General features: G+C 37.5%; 1 protein-coding gene across 10 annotated transcripts in view; it reads right to left on the reverse strand.

Annotated features, from left to right (window-relative positions):
- Positions 1–12,536, reverse strand: part of PEX5L (peroxisomal biogenesis factor 5 like) — a 254,902-nt gene that overhangs the window by 87,870 nt on the left and 154,496 nt on the right. The gene's annotated exons all lie outside the window — the stretch shown is intronic.

Below are 12,536 nucleotides of genomic sequence, written 5' to 3' on the forward strand. Positions count from 1 at the left end.
TTAAGAGAAGCTCACTCACTGCTCTGAAATTATTTTTTAAAAATAGGTTTCAGTTGGGTACAGAAGGATTTTGTGTTTGTAGTGTAGGTTAGAAGAACCAAATTAAGTTAGCTCACCACTGATTTATAAAAATAGTTTGTATTTAGACTGGGAAGCTTGCTGCATGTCCTCCTTTATTTGTCACGGTAGAAATCTGCAGGACTTAGACCAGCCTCACCAGTGATGAAGGTTTGAACGGAATTAAAATGATAAAATTGAATCTGAGTTCAGGTACTATTTACTTTATGGCTTTGCTTTATAAAGAGGTTTATTTCAGAGTGCAGTTTTTCCAGAGCAGAGTCAATCTATCATATTCAGAGAGATGCTTGCAAAACAGTGATGAGGAAGATTTGGTAGTTTCTGAATGTCTCTGTGCTTTAATTTCAAACTACTAAAGTATCTAGGGTATAAAGGAATGTTGTTAACAATCTTTTATTTAATTAAGCAGTTCAATCAGAAAACGGCTTGCTGTTTGGGCTCACACTAGAGAGGTATTTTATAATCCATAGTTAATGAATAGGGTACACATGTTAATGCCTTTGGTGCTTAATATGCAAATTTAAATTTCAGTGTAACAAACCATAAAATGGTTACACTTTTACTTCCCAGCAGGTTGATTACACTGTGTTAAATACTCTAATGAAGGCAGAAATAATAATTTGTTCAAATGCAAATTAGGCAAATGAGAATTAAAAAGGCAGGCTCTGTAACCCTTCATTCTTCTTTCTCATAAGTGCAAGTGTTTGACTAACTCATTGTGAGAAATGGAAAATTCCTATTAGAAAAAGTCCCTCCAGCCCTACCTCTCTTTCAGCCCTGGCACCTGGGGGGCTGACTTCTGAACTGGCCTGATGGCTTCCTGACCTAGGGTCTCTTCACCCGGCTAGCTTAGGAAAGCCACTCAAGTGACAGGGACACTCCTTGTGCAAACCCTTCCCAGCACCGTCTACAACCTCCGCACCTCTCCTTCTCCTCTTTGATCTCCCGGCTTGTCTCTTGGTAGGAAATGGATTTTTGTTGACATCTCAACACTCTTCCATCTATTTCCCACTTGCATTCAAGGCAGGGCCAGGGCTTAATTAATTTCACAACCAGGATTTCTTTAGTACTGAACGTTGAGCTCCTCATGAGCTAACCATCCTACGGGATTCTTAGGATAGAATCTTTACTCTCAGTAATCTTGCTTTCTGATTTCAGTTACAAATTACAACAGTTGGATGTTATAATGGTGAAGTGGAAAGACCTGGCTCTACCACCACTTAGCTGTGTGACTTGGAGTAAGCTTCTTGACCTCTCTGAGTTTCAGTGTCCTCATCTGAAAAATGCAGAATTAAGTCTGTCCTTTAGGTATGATAGGAAGATTAAATTATCTAATCTGTAAGTCAAATGTGTAAAGTGCCAGGCATACTGTATGTATTCAGTAAATGTTATTTCCATTCTTTGGTGGCCAATTTGTGATGCTTTTCTTTCCTTCTCCTTTTTCTTGCTCTCCTATTTTCCCCACTCCTCTCTGTTTCAGGCAAGAATGACATCCATACACGGACAGAAAGAGGAAACACCACCCGGAATAAAATGGAGGATGAGACAAGATACTGGTTCTACAGAAGAGGCTATGAAGTAAATTTTTCATAGAAAGGCCTGAAAGTGTCATCTCATCTGAGCTTATCTTGTCCCAGCCTTCCTGAGGAGACAGGAACCACTTTCCAATGTAAGATGCTCTGAGCTACGAGGAGTATTTTGTGGCCGGCAAGTACTTGAATGTGGGGGGAAAAGAGTAGCTTTCCGAGCTCAGCTGCCTGGCTTGACGTCTAAAATGTAAGCGCAGCAAGCAACCAAGGTAGGCTAGGATGCCACACATTTCATATCCTTTGAATGTTTAAATGGAAATTTCCAGGCCACGGTTGCGTTGGCAGGGGTTCTATAGGCCCACCGTGATTTCCTTATAACAGAAGGAAGGAAGTGGATAACAGTCTCTGGAATGCCATATATGTGTTTTTACTAATTGCGCAAACAATTAAGAATTAGTCACTTGCTCCTACACTTCTTTTAGAAACGAATTACATAGGACTCGTCTGCTTGCATATAGGAAGTACATTTGTTACAGAATAATAACTGATGAGTATTAATTTAATTCTATATCTTTCTTACCATTCAGAATAAATGAATTGCTCAAAGACTGAATTGCGAATTCAAACTTGCCTCAGTAACGTTTTTTCCCCTCCAAACTGTCCTCAGCACTTCCTGAGTTTGTTCTGAGCTCTCTGTTCCTTTGTTCTTTTCCCAGCAAATGTGAAACAACTGCTCGGCACAGACAAAAGGCCCTATTTGTTATAGTTGATGAAGAGGGTGCCTTGGAGGTTGATTGGCAAGCTTGAAGCTGAGAGAGACCTTGGGGAACACAATTTCAAAAGCATAGAAGGATGTGTTCAGCCTTTCACTTTGTGAAGACAGACAAATCTCATTTTAGTGTGTGAGTGTGCGTGTGTGTGCGTGCGTGTGGTGTGCACTTTAGTTAAGATAAAAATAAGGGGTCTCACTGTTTCATACGGGGTTCGAAGATAGCATAGCTTCTTCGATAGCATGGAAGGGGGTGTCTGCTCTACTGATTTTCTTAATCTGATTTTAAAGATTCTCTTAGGCATATGAAGGTTTGTGTCCCAGAATTTGTGTTTAAAATAAAATAATCGTCTGTTATAGTGGAAGTGAAATTGTGTATGTACAATTGTGTGAGAGGGACAGAGAGAGAGCGTGAGAGAAAGAGAGGAGATAAGGAAAGAGAGTGACTTGAAGATGCTATGCTGTTGGCTTTGGAGATAGAATATGGGGCCACAAACCAAGGAATTCTAGGTACCATGGAAAAGGCAAGGAAATGAATTCTCCTTTAGAGCCTCCAGAAGGAATGCAGCCCTCCTGACACCTTGATTTTTAGGACAGCTGAGTTCCAGAATTGTAGGATAATAAATTTATGTTGTTTTAAGCCACTGAATTTGTCGCAATTTGTTACAGCAGCAATAGGAAAATAATATAGCTGGTAGGTCAGTGTCCATAGAGGATTCAAACACGGTCCCATCACCCCCAAGCCTGTGCTCTTCACCATTTCTCTCTAGACTTTATGTGAACTTGGAAGCAATGTGCTGACCCTGTTGATGTGGCTTTGATTATTTTTTGTTTAGCTACCAATTATTTGCCAGTTTGGGTAGTCTGAGGCATAATTTAAATAGTTGGCAATCTCAAAAACTTTTTTTTTTTTTGATAACAATTCCACTGGGTGGAATTTCCTAAAGATAGAAGATGTAATATGTTATATAAGTATTTGTTTCTATCTCTCTCAAGGACACATGATTGAAGATCACAACCTATTGAACTGGAAGGCTCCCACAGGGCACTGAAGATGTTTATGAATACTAGATTACTTGGGCCCTAGGAGGTGAGGCAGCTTAGAACAGTTAGGATAAGGTAGCACCTATTATGAAGCACTGATTTGATACTTTAATGGCAAGTACAGTGCTATTAACACCACTACTGTATAATGAGCCTCAGATTTTCAGTGACTTTCTCTAAAGGAATAAATCTACAAGGAGTGGTCAGAGAGGACAGACCATGGACAGCCCTGACTGGGGCAGTCACAGAATGTGCTGCAAGGAGCTGATGGGATCTCTGTTCTGATTTGTAAGCTACTCTGGCGTTCCAGAAAACATGGAATTCTTTAATACAATGCTTACAAAGCAAACTCCTTTAGGAAGGATTTTGCCAGTGATGTCAAATAGATAAATTGGACTTAAATAATTCAACCAACTTTTGCCTTTTTATTGGAATACATAATTAAAGCTACTTCCCAAATTTCTAAGTTCTCTAAAGTGGCATGCCATTGGGTTCATGGCTATTTGGGTTTTATAAAAATGTATTTGGAAAAATTACACTAATTCTGCAGTTAAGATATTTAATTAGGTGGCTGTGATGGCATTGTGAACTTTGTTAAGGGTATCTTTTCCCTTATATACAGGGGTCTCTTTGATAGGTATACAGGTCCCATACCAAGGAGTGATACTCTTATTTTTTAAATCTTGAAAAATGTTTCTATAGTAACTGTCCACTTAATAGCTCAAGATTATGGATGAATTATTTTTAGATTATGTAGATTGATAAATGTAAACCAAGGACCCCCTATTCTTCTTGCTTTTCAGAAGAGTCTTTCCTGTACTTTGACATATATTATATTTTTGGGAGATTATAGGACAAGAAGTTATTATTGCAAGTTTTATAGTAATTACTTGTCCTATAACATAAGCAATATCTTAAAAATATCTATTTTCTAGTTACTGTCAGAGCATTTTTTACATGCATCTGTGTAAATATATATTTGCCATTTAAAAATCAAGGGTATTAGCAATCTTGGTCTACCTACCATTTAGGGACACAGTTTAAGAGGGTCGAGGAATTAACTGTCTACCTAGATTACAGAAGAATAAAAGATAATTTAGGATGTTAATGGCAAAAAAACGGAAAACATCCTTATTTGATCAGCTTGAAATCATCATCACTGGATGACAAAAGTTAATCTTAATGTAGAAACAAGCAGAAAGTAAAAAAAAAAATTGAAATACTTAAGAACAAAATTACAATTTAGAACTTCTATGAGGTAGAAGATTGATATGTTCTTTTAGGGTCAGAGAGAAAAAACCCTGCATTTGACTGACCTTTGGAAGAGATAATTGCTATGTTGTTTACTTTGTGTTAAGTTATATAAGAACTACATTCTTTATATATTTAAAGACTTGTCAAGATGGTGGCACACTGGATTTATTTTTTCATTGGAAGAAAATGCCGAGTATAAAAGCCTCTCATCTTAATACAAGGTTCTTCAAATTTCTATTTGATTGACTTGGTACAACTTAAAGCAGGTCCTGCCCCATATTTTACTCCAAGATTGTTTATTATCCATTCCTTAAGTGTAAAGACATACATAATGCTTGGGATGTAATAGGCACGTAATGTTCAACGACTGTCCTGATTTCACAATGTAATTTCATACTATTCTGAAATGATGTTCCATTTAAAATGACTATTAAAAATTTGGACAGAAAATGATAACTATACCTTTTGCCCAGAAACTGTAGCTATAAAATTATTGGACCATGTTAGAATTCTTTCTAAGATGTTTGTATGCTAAAGTTTCTCCTTTTTAAAAATGTATAATAATGTGAATTATGTTGCATACTGAGACATAAATTGTGGGTCTGGAATAATTTTAAAAAAGAACTATAATCCTTAGGGATTAACAAAAATATAGTGTTTCTGCCTTGACATATATATATATAAATATATATATATATATTTTTTTTTGACAGAAAAGAAGAAAAAATATATTTAAAAAGAGCAACAGTCAAGGTGGTCCAAATACAACAAAGACTAAGGTGATTAAATTTAATAATTCCAGTAAATATGTTAAAAATTGAGTAAATATTCCAATTATCACAGAAAAATTGTCAGAGTGAATTTTCTTTTTTTTTTTTTATGGTTTGAGCAAATATTGCAGTTCTGCAACAATGCTGATTTTATTTTTCAAATTTAAGTTCTCCTAAACACATAGCTCTAGGGTGCTCTTCTGTTTAGGTTACATATGGGCACCATATTTAACTGTCCAATTATCTTTTTTTTTTTTTACATCTTTATTGGAGTATAATTGCTTCACAGTGGTGTGTTAGTTTATGCTGTATAACAAAGTAAATCAGCTATACGTATACATATATCCCCATATCTCCTCCCTCTTTTGTCTCCCTCCTACCCTCCCTATCCCACCCCTCTAGGTGGACACAAAGCACCGAGCTGATCTCCCTGTGCTATGTGGCTGCTTCCCACAGTTATCTATTTTACATTTGGTAGTGTATATATGTCCATGCCACTCTCTCACTTCATCCCAGCTTACCCTTCCCCCTCCCCATGTCCTCAAGTCCATTCTCTACACCTGAGTCTTTATTCCTGTCCTGCCCCTAAGTTCTTCAGAACCATTTTTTATTTATATATTTCTTAGATTACATATATATGTGTTAGCATACAGTATTTTTCTCTTTCTGACTTACTTCACTCTGTGTGACAGTCTCTAGATCCATCCACCTCACTACAAAGAACTCAATTTCGTTTCTTTTTATGGCTGGGGAATATTCCACTGTATATATGTGCCACATATTCTTTATCCGTTCATCTGTTGATGGACACTTAGGTTGCTTGCATGTCCTGGCTATTGTAAATAGAGCTGCAATGAACATTGCGGTACATGACTCTTTTATTTTTTTTTAAATATTTATTTTATTTATTTATTTTTGGCTGCATTGGGTCTTCGTTGCTGCGCTTGGGCTTTCTCTAGCTGCGGTGAGCAGGGGTTACTCTTCGTTGCGGTGCGTGGGCTTGCGGTGGCTTCTCTTGTTGCAGAGCACAGGCTCTAGGCACGTGGGCTTCAACAGTTGTGGCTCGCGGGCTCTAGAGCTCAGGCTGAGTAGTTGTGGCACATGGGCTTAGTTGCTCCATGGCATGTGGGATATTTCCGGACTAGGGCTCAAACCCGTGTCCCCTGCATTGGCAGGTGGATTCTTAACTACTGTGCCACCAGGGAAGCCCCCATGACTCTTTTTGAATTATGGTTTTCTCTGGGTATATGCCCAGTAGTGGGATTGCTGGGTCATATGGTAGTTCTATTTGTAGTATTTTAAGGAACCTCCATACTGTTCTCCATAGTGGCTGTATCAATTTACGTTCCCACCAACAGTGCAAGAGGGTTCCCTTTTCTCCACACCCTTTCCAGCATTTATTGTTTGTAGATTTTTTGATGATGGCCATTCTGACTGGTGTGAGGTGATACCTTATTGTAGTTTTGATTTGCATTTCTCTAATGATTAATGATGTTGAGCATCCTTTCATGTGTTTGTTGGCAATCTGTATATCTTCTTTGGAGAAATGTCTATTTAGGTCTTCTGCCCATTTTTGGATTGGGTTGTTTGTTTTTTGGATATTGAGCTGCATGAGCTGCTTGTATCTTTTGGAGATTAATCCTTTGTCAGTTGCTTCGTTTGCAAATATTTCTCCCATCCTGAGGGTTGTCTTTTTGTCTTGTTTATGGTTTCCTTTGCTGTGCAAAAGCTTTTGTTTCATTAGGTCCCATTAGTTTATTTTTATTTCCATTTCTCTAGGAGGTGGGTCAAAAAGGAGCTTACTGTGATTTATGTCATAGAGTGCTCTGCCTGTGTATTCCTCTAAGAGTTTTGCAGTGTGTGGCCTTACATTTAGGTCTTTAATCCATTTTGAGTTTATTTTTGTGTATGGTGTTACGGAGTGTTTGAGTTTCATTCTTTTACATGTAGCTGTCCAGTTTTCCCAGCACCACTTACTGAAAAGGCTGTCTTTTCTCCATTGTATATTCTTGCCTCCTTTATCAAAAATAAGTTGACCATATGTGTGTGGGTTTATCTCCAGGCTTTCTATCCTGTTCCAGTGATCTATATTTCTGTTTTTGTGCCAGTACCATATTGTCTTGATTACTGTAGCTTTGTAGTATAGTCTGAAGTCAGGGAGCCTGATTCCTCCAGCTCCATTTTTCTTTTTCAAGATTGCTTTGGATATTTGGGGTCTTTTGTGTTTCCATACAAATTGTGAAATCTTTTGTTCTAGTTCTGTGAAAAATGCCATTGCTAGTTTGATAGGGATTGTAATGAATCTATAGATTGCTTTGGGTAGTACAGTCATTTTCACAATGTTGATTCTTCCAAGAACATGGTATAACTCTCCACTTGTTTGTATCATCTTTAATTTCTTTCATCAATGTCTTATAGTTTTCTGCATACAGGTCTTTTGTCTCCCTAGGTAGGTTTATTCCTAGGTATTTTATTCTTTTTGTTGCAGTGGTAAATGGGAGTGTTTCCTTATTTTCTCTTGCAGATTTTTTATCATTAGTGTATAGGAATGCAAGAGATTTCTGTGCGTTAATTTTGTATCCAGCTACTTTACCAAATTCATTGATTAGCTGTAGTAGTTTTCTGGTAGCATCTTTAGGATTCTCTATGTATAGTACCATGTCATCTACAAACAGTGACAGTTTTACTTCTCCTTTTCTGATTTGGATTCCTTTTATTTCTTTTTTTTATCTGATTGCTGTGGCTAAAACTTCAAAAACTATGTTGAATAATAGCAGCAGAGTGGGCAACCTTGTCTTGTTCCTGATCTTAGCAGAAATGATTTCCGTTTTTCACCACTGAGAACGATGTTTGCTGTGGGTTTGTCATATATGGCCTTTATTACATGAGGTAAGTTCCCTCTATGCCCACTTTCTGGAGGATTTTATTTCAACTACGTGTTGAATTTTGTCAAAAGCTATTTCTGCATTAATGAGATGATCATGTGATTTTTCTCCTTCAATTTGTTAATATGGTGTATCACATTGATTGATTTGCATATACTGAAGAATCTTTGCATTCCTGTGATAAACCCCACTTGATCATGGTGTATGATCCTTTTAATGTGCTGTTGGATTCTGTTTGCTAGTATTTTGTTGAGGATTTTTGCATCTATGTTCCTCAGTGTTATTGGCCTGTAGCTTTCTTTCTTTGTGACATCTTTGTCTGGTTTTGGTATCAGGGTGGTGGTGGCCTCGTAGAATGAGTTTGGGAGTGTTCCTCCCTCTGCTATACTTTGGAAGAGTTTGAGAAGGATAGGTTGGAGCTGTTCTCTAAATGTTTGATAGAATTCGCCTGTGAAGTCAACTGGTCCCGGGCTTTTGTTTGTTGGAAGATTTTTAATCACAGTTTCAAATTCAGTGCTTGTGATTGGTCTGTTTATATTTTCTATTTCTTCCTGGTTCAGTCTCGGTAGGTTGTGCTTTTCTAAGAATTTGTCCATTTCTTCCAGGTTGTCCATTTTATTGGCATAGAGTTGCTGGTAGTAGTCTCTTAGCATGCTTTGTATTTCTGTGGTGTCTGTTGTAACTTCTCCTTTTTCATTTCTAAGTTTATTGATTTGAGTCCTCTCCCTCTTTTTCTTGATGAGTCTGGCTAATAGTTTATTAATATTGTTTATCTTCTCAAAGAACCAGCTTTTAGTTTTATTGATCTTTGCTATTGTTTCCTTCATTTCTTTCTTTCTGATCTGATCTTTATGAATTCTTTCCTTCTGCTAACGTTGGGTTTTTTTGTCTTCTTTCTCTAACTGCTTTAGGTGTAAGGTTAGGTTGTTTATTTGAGATGTTTCTTGTTTCTTGAGGTAGGATTGTACTGCTATAAATTTCCCTCTTAGAATGCTTTTGCTGAATCCCATAGGTTTGGTGTCATCCTATATTCATTATCATTTGTTTCTAGGTATTTTTAGATTTCTTCAGTGATCTCTTGGTTATTAAGTAGTGTATTGTTTAGCCTCCATGTGTTTGTATTTTTTACAGATTTTTTCCTGTAATTGATATCTAGTCTCAGAGCGTTGTGGTTGGAAAAGATACTTGATACGATTTCAATTTTCTTAATTTTACCAAGGCATTATTTGTGACCCATGATATGATCTATCCTAGAGAATGTTCCATGAGCACTTCAGATGAAAGTGTATTCTCGTTTTTGGATGGAATGTCCTATAAATATGAATTAAGTCCATTAAGTTGTTTTACATATCATTTAAAGTTTGTGTTTCCTTATTTATTTTCATTTTGGATGATCTGTCCATTGGTGAAAGTGGGGTGTTGAAGTCCCCTACTATTATTGTGTCACTGTCGATTTCCCCTTTTATGGCTGTTAACATTTGCCTTATGTATTGAGGTGCTCCTATGTTGGGTGCATAAATATTTACAATTGTTATATCTTCTTCATGGATTGATCCCTTGATCACTATGTAGTGTCCTTCTTTGTCTCTTATAACATTCTTTATTTTAAAGTCTATTTTGTTGGATATGAGAATTGCTACTCCAGCTTTCTTTTGATTTCCATTTGTATGGAATATCTTTTTCCATCCTCTCACTTTTAGTCTGTAATGTGTCCCTAAGTCTGACGTGGGTCTCTTGTAGACAGCATATATACGGGTCATTTTTTTGTATCCATTCAGCCAGTCTATGTCTTTTGGTTGGAGCATTTAATCCATTTACATTTAAGGTAATTATCGGTATGTATATTCCTATTACCATTTTCTTAATTGTTTTGGGTTTGTTATTGTAGGTCTTTTCCTTGTCTTGTGTTTCCTGCCTAGAGAAGTTCCTTTAGCATTTGTTGTAAAGCTGGTTTGGTGGTGCTGAATTTTCTTAGCTTTTGCTTGTCTGTAAAGGTTTTAATTTCTCCGTCGAATCTGAATGAGATCCTTGCTGGGTAGAGTAATTTTGGTTGTAGGTTTTTCCCTTTCTTCATTTTAAATATGTCCTGCCACACCCTTCTGGCTTGCAGGGTTTCTGCGGAGAAATCAGCTGTTAACCTTATGAGGATTCCCTTGTATGTTATTTGTTGCTTTTCCCTTGGTGCTTTTAATATTTTTTCTTTGTATTTAATTTTTTTTTTTTTGCGGTATGCAGGCCTCTCACCATTGTGGCCTCTCCCATTGTGGAGCACAGGCTCTGGACGCATAGGCTCAGCAGCCATGGCTCACAGGCCCAGCCTCTCCGCGGCATGTGGGATCCTCCCGGACTGGGGCATGAACCCGTGTCCCCTGCATCGGCAGGCGGACTCTCAACCACTGCACCACCAGGGCAGCCCCTAATTTTTGATAGTTTGATTAATATGTGTCTTTGTGTGTTTCTCCTTGGATTTATCCTGTATGGGACTCTTTGTGCTTCCTGGACTTGACTGACCATTTCCTTTCTCACTTTAGGGAAGTTTTCAACTATAATCTCTCCAAATATTTTTTCAGTCCCTTTCTTCTTCTCTTATTCTTCTGGGACCCCTATAATTCGAATGTTGGTGTGTTTAGTGTTGTCCCAGCGGTCTCTGAGTCTGTCCTCAATTTTTTTTTTAAACATCTTTATTGGAGTATAATTGCTTTACAATGGTGTGTTCATTTCTGCTTTATAACAAAGTGAATCAGTTACGCATATACATATGTCCCCATATCTCTTCCCTCTTGTGTCTCCCTCCCTCCCATCCTCCCTATTGTCCTCAATTCTTTTCATTATGTTTTCTTTATTCTGCTCTGTGGTAGTTATTTCCAGTATTTTGTCTTCCAGGTTACTTATCCGTTCTTCTGCCTCACTTATTCTGTTATTAATTCCTTCTAGAGAATTTTTAATTTCACTTATTGTGTTGTTCATCATTGTTTGTTTGCTATTTAGTTCTTCTAGGTCCTTGTTAAACACTTCTTGTATTTTCTCCATTCTATTTCCAAGATTTTCGATCATCTTTACTATCATTACTCTGAATTCTTTTTCAGGTAGACTGCCTATTTCCTCTTCATTTGTTTGGTCTGGTGGGTTTTTACTTTGCTCCTTCATCTGCTGTGTATTTGTCTGTCTTCTTATTTTGCTTAACTTACTGCATTTGGGGTCTCCTTTTCGCAGGCTGCAGGTTTGTAGTTCCCATTGTCTTTGTTGTCTGCCCCCAGTGGGTAAGGTTGTCTCAGTGGGTTGTGTAGGCTTCCTGGTGGAGGGGACTGGTGCCTGTGTTCTGGTGGATGAGGTTGGATCTTGTCTTTCTGGTTGGCAGGACCACATCCAGTGGTGTGTTTTGGGGTGTCTGTGAACTTATGATTTTAGGCAGCCTCTCTGCTAATGGGTTGGGTTTTGTTCCTGCCTTTCTAGTTGTTTGGCATGGGGTGTCCAGCACTGCAGGTTGCTGGTCATTGAGTGGAGCTGAGTCTTATCGCTGAGATGGAGATCTCTGGGAGACCTTTTGCCATTTGATATTACATGGAGCCGGGAGGTCTCTTGTGGACCAATGTCCTGAACTCAGCTCTCCCACCTCAGAGACTCAGGCCTGACACCCAGCTGGAGCACCAAGACCCTGTCAGCCACATGGCTCAGAAGAAAAGGGAGAAGAAAAAGAAAGAAAAAATAAAATAAAATAACGTTATTAAAATTAAAAAATTGTTAAATATAAAAAAGTAATTACAAAAAGAAAGAAAGAAGAGAGCAACCAAACCAATAAAAAATCCACCAATGAAAGCAAGCGCTAAAAAGTATACTAAAAAAAAAAAAACAAAATATAACAGACCGACAGAACCCTAGGACAAATGGTAAAAGCAAAGCTATACAGACAAAATCACACAAAGAAGCATATACATACAACCTCACAAAAAGAGAAAAAGGAAAATAATATATATATTTTAAAAAAAGGGAAGAGAGCAACGAAATCAATAAACAAATTTACCAATGATAATAAGCTCTAAATACTAAACTAAGATAAACATAAAACCAGAAACAAATTAGATGCAGAAAGCAAACCCCAAGTCTACAGTTGTTCCCAAAGTCTACCGCCTCAATTTTGGGATGATTTGTTGTCTATTCAGGTATTCCACAGATCCAGGGTACATCAAGTTGATTGTGGAGATTTAAT

The sequence above is a fragment of the Orcinus orca genome, chromosome 5, assembly GCF_937001465.1.
Source record: "Orcinus orca chromosome 5, mOrcOrc1.1, whole genome shotgun sequence".
Taxonomy (NCBI): domain Eukaryota; kingdom Metazoa; phylum Chordata; class Mammalia; order Artiodactyla; family Delphinidae; genus Orcinus; species Orcinus orca.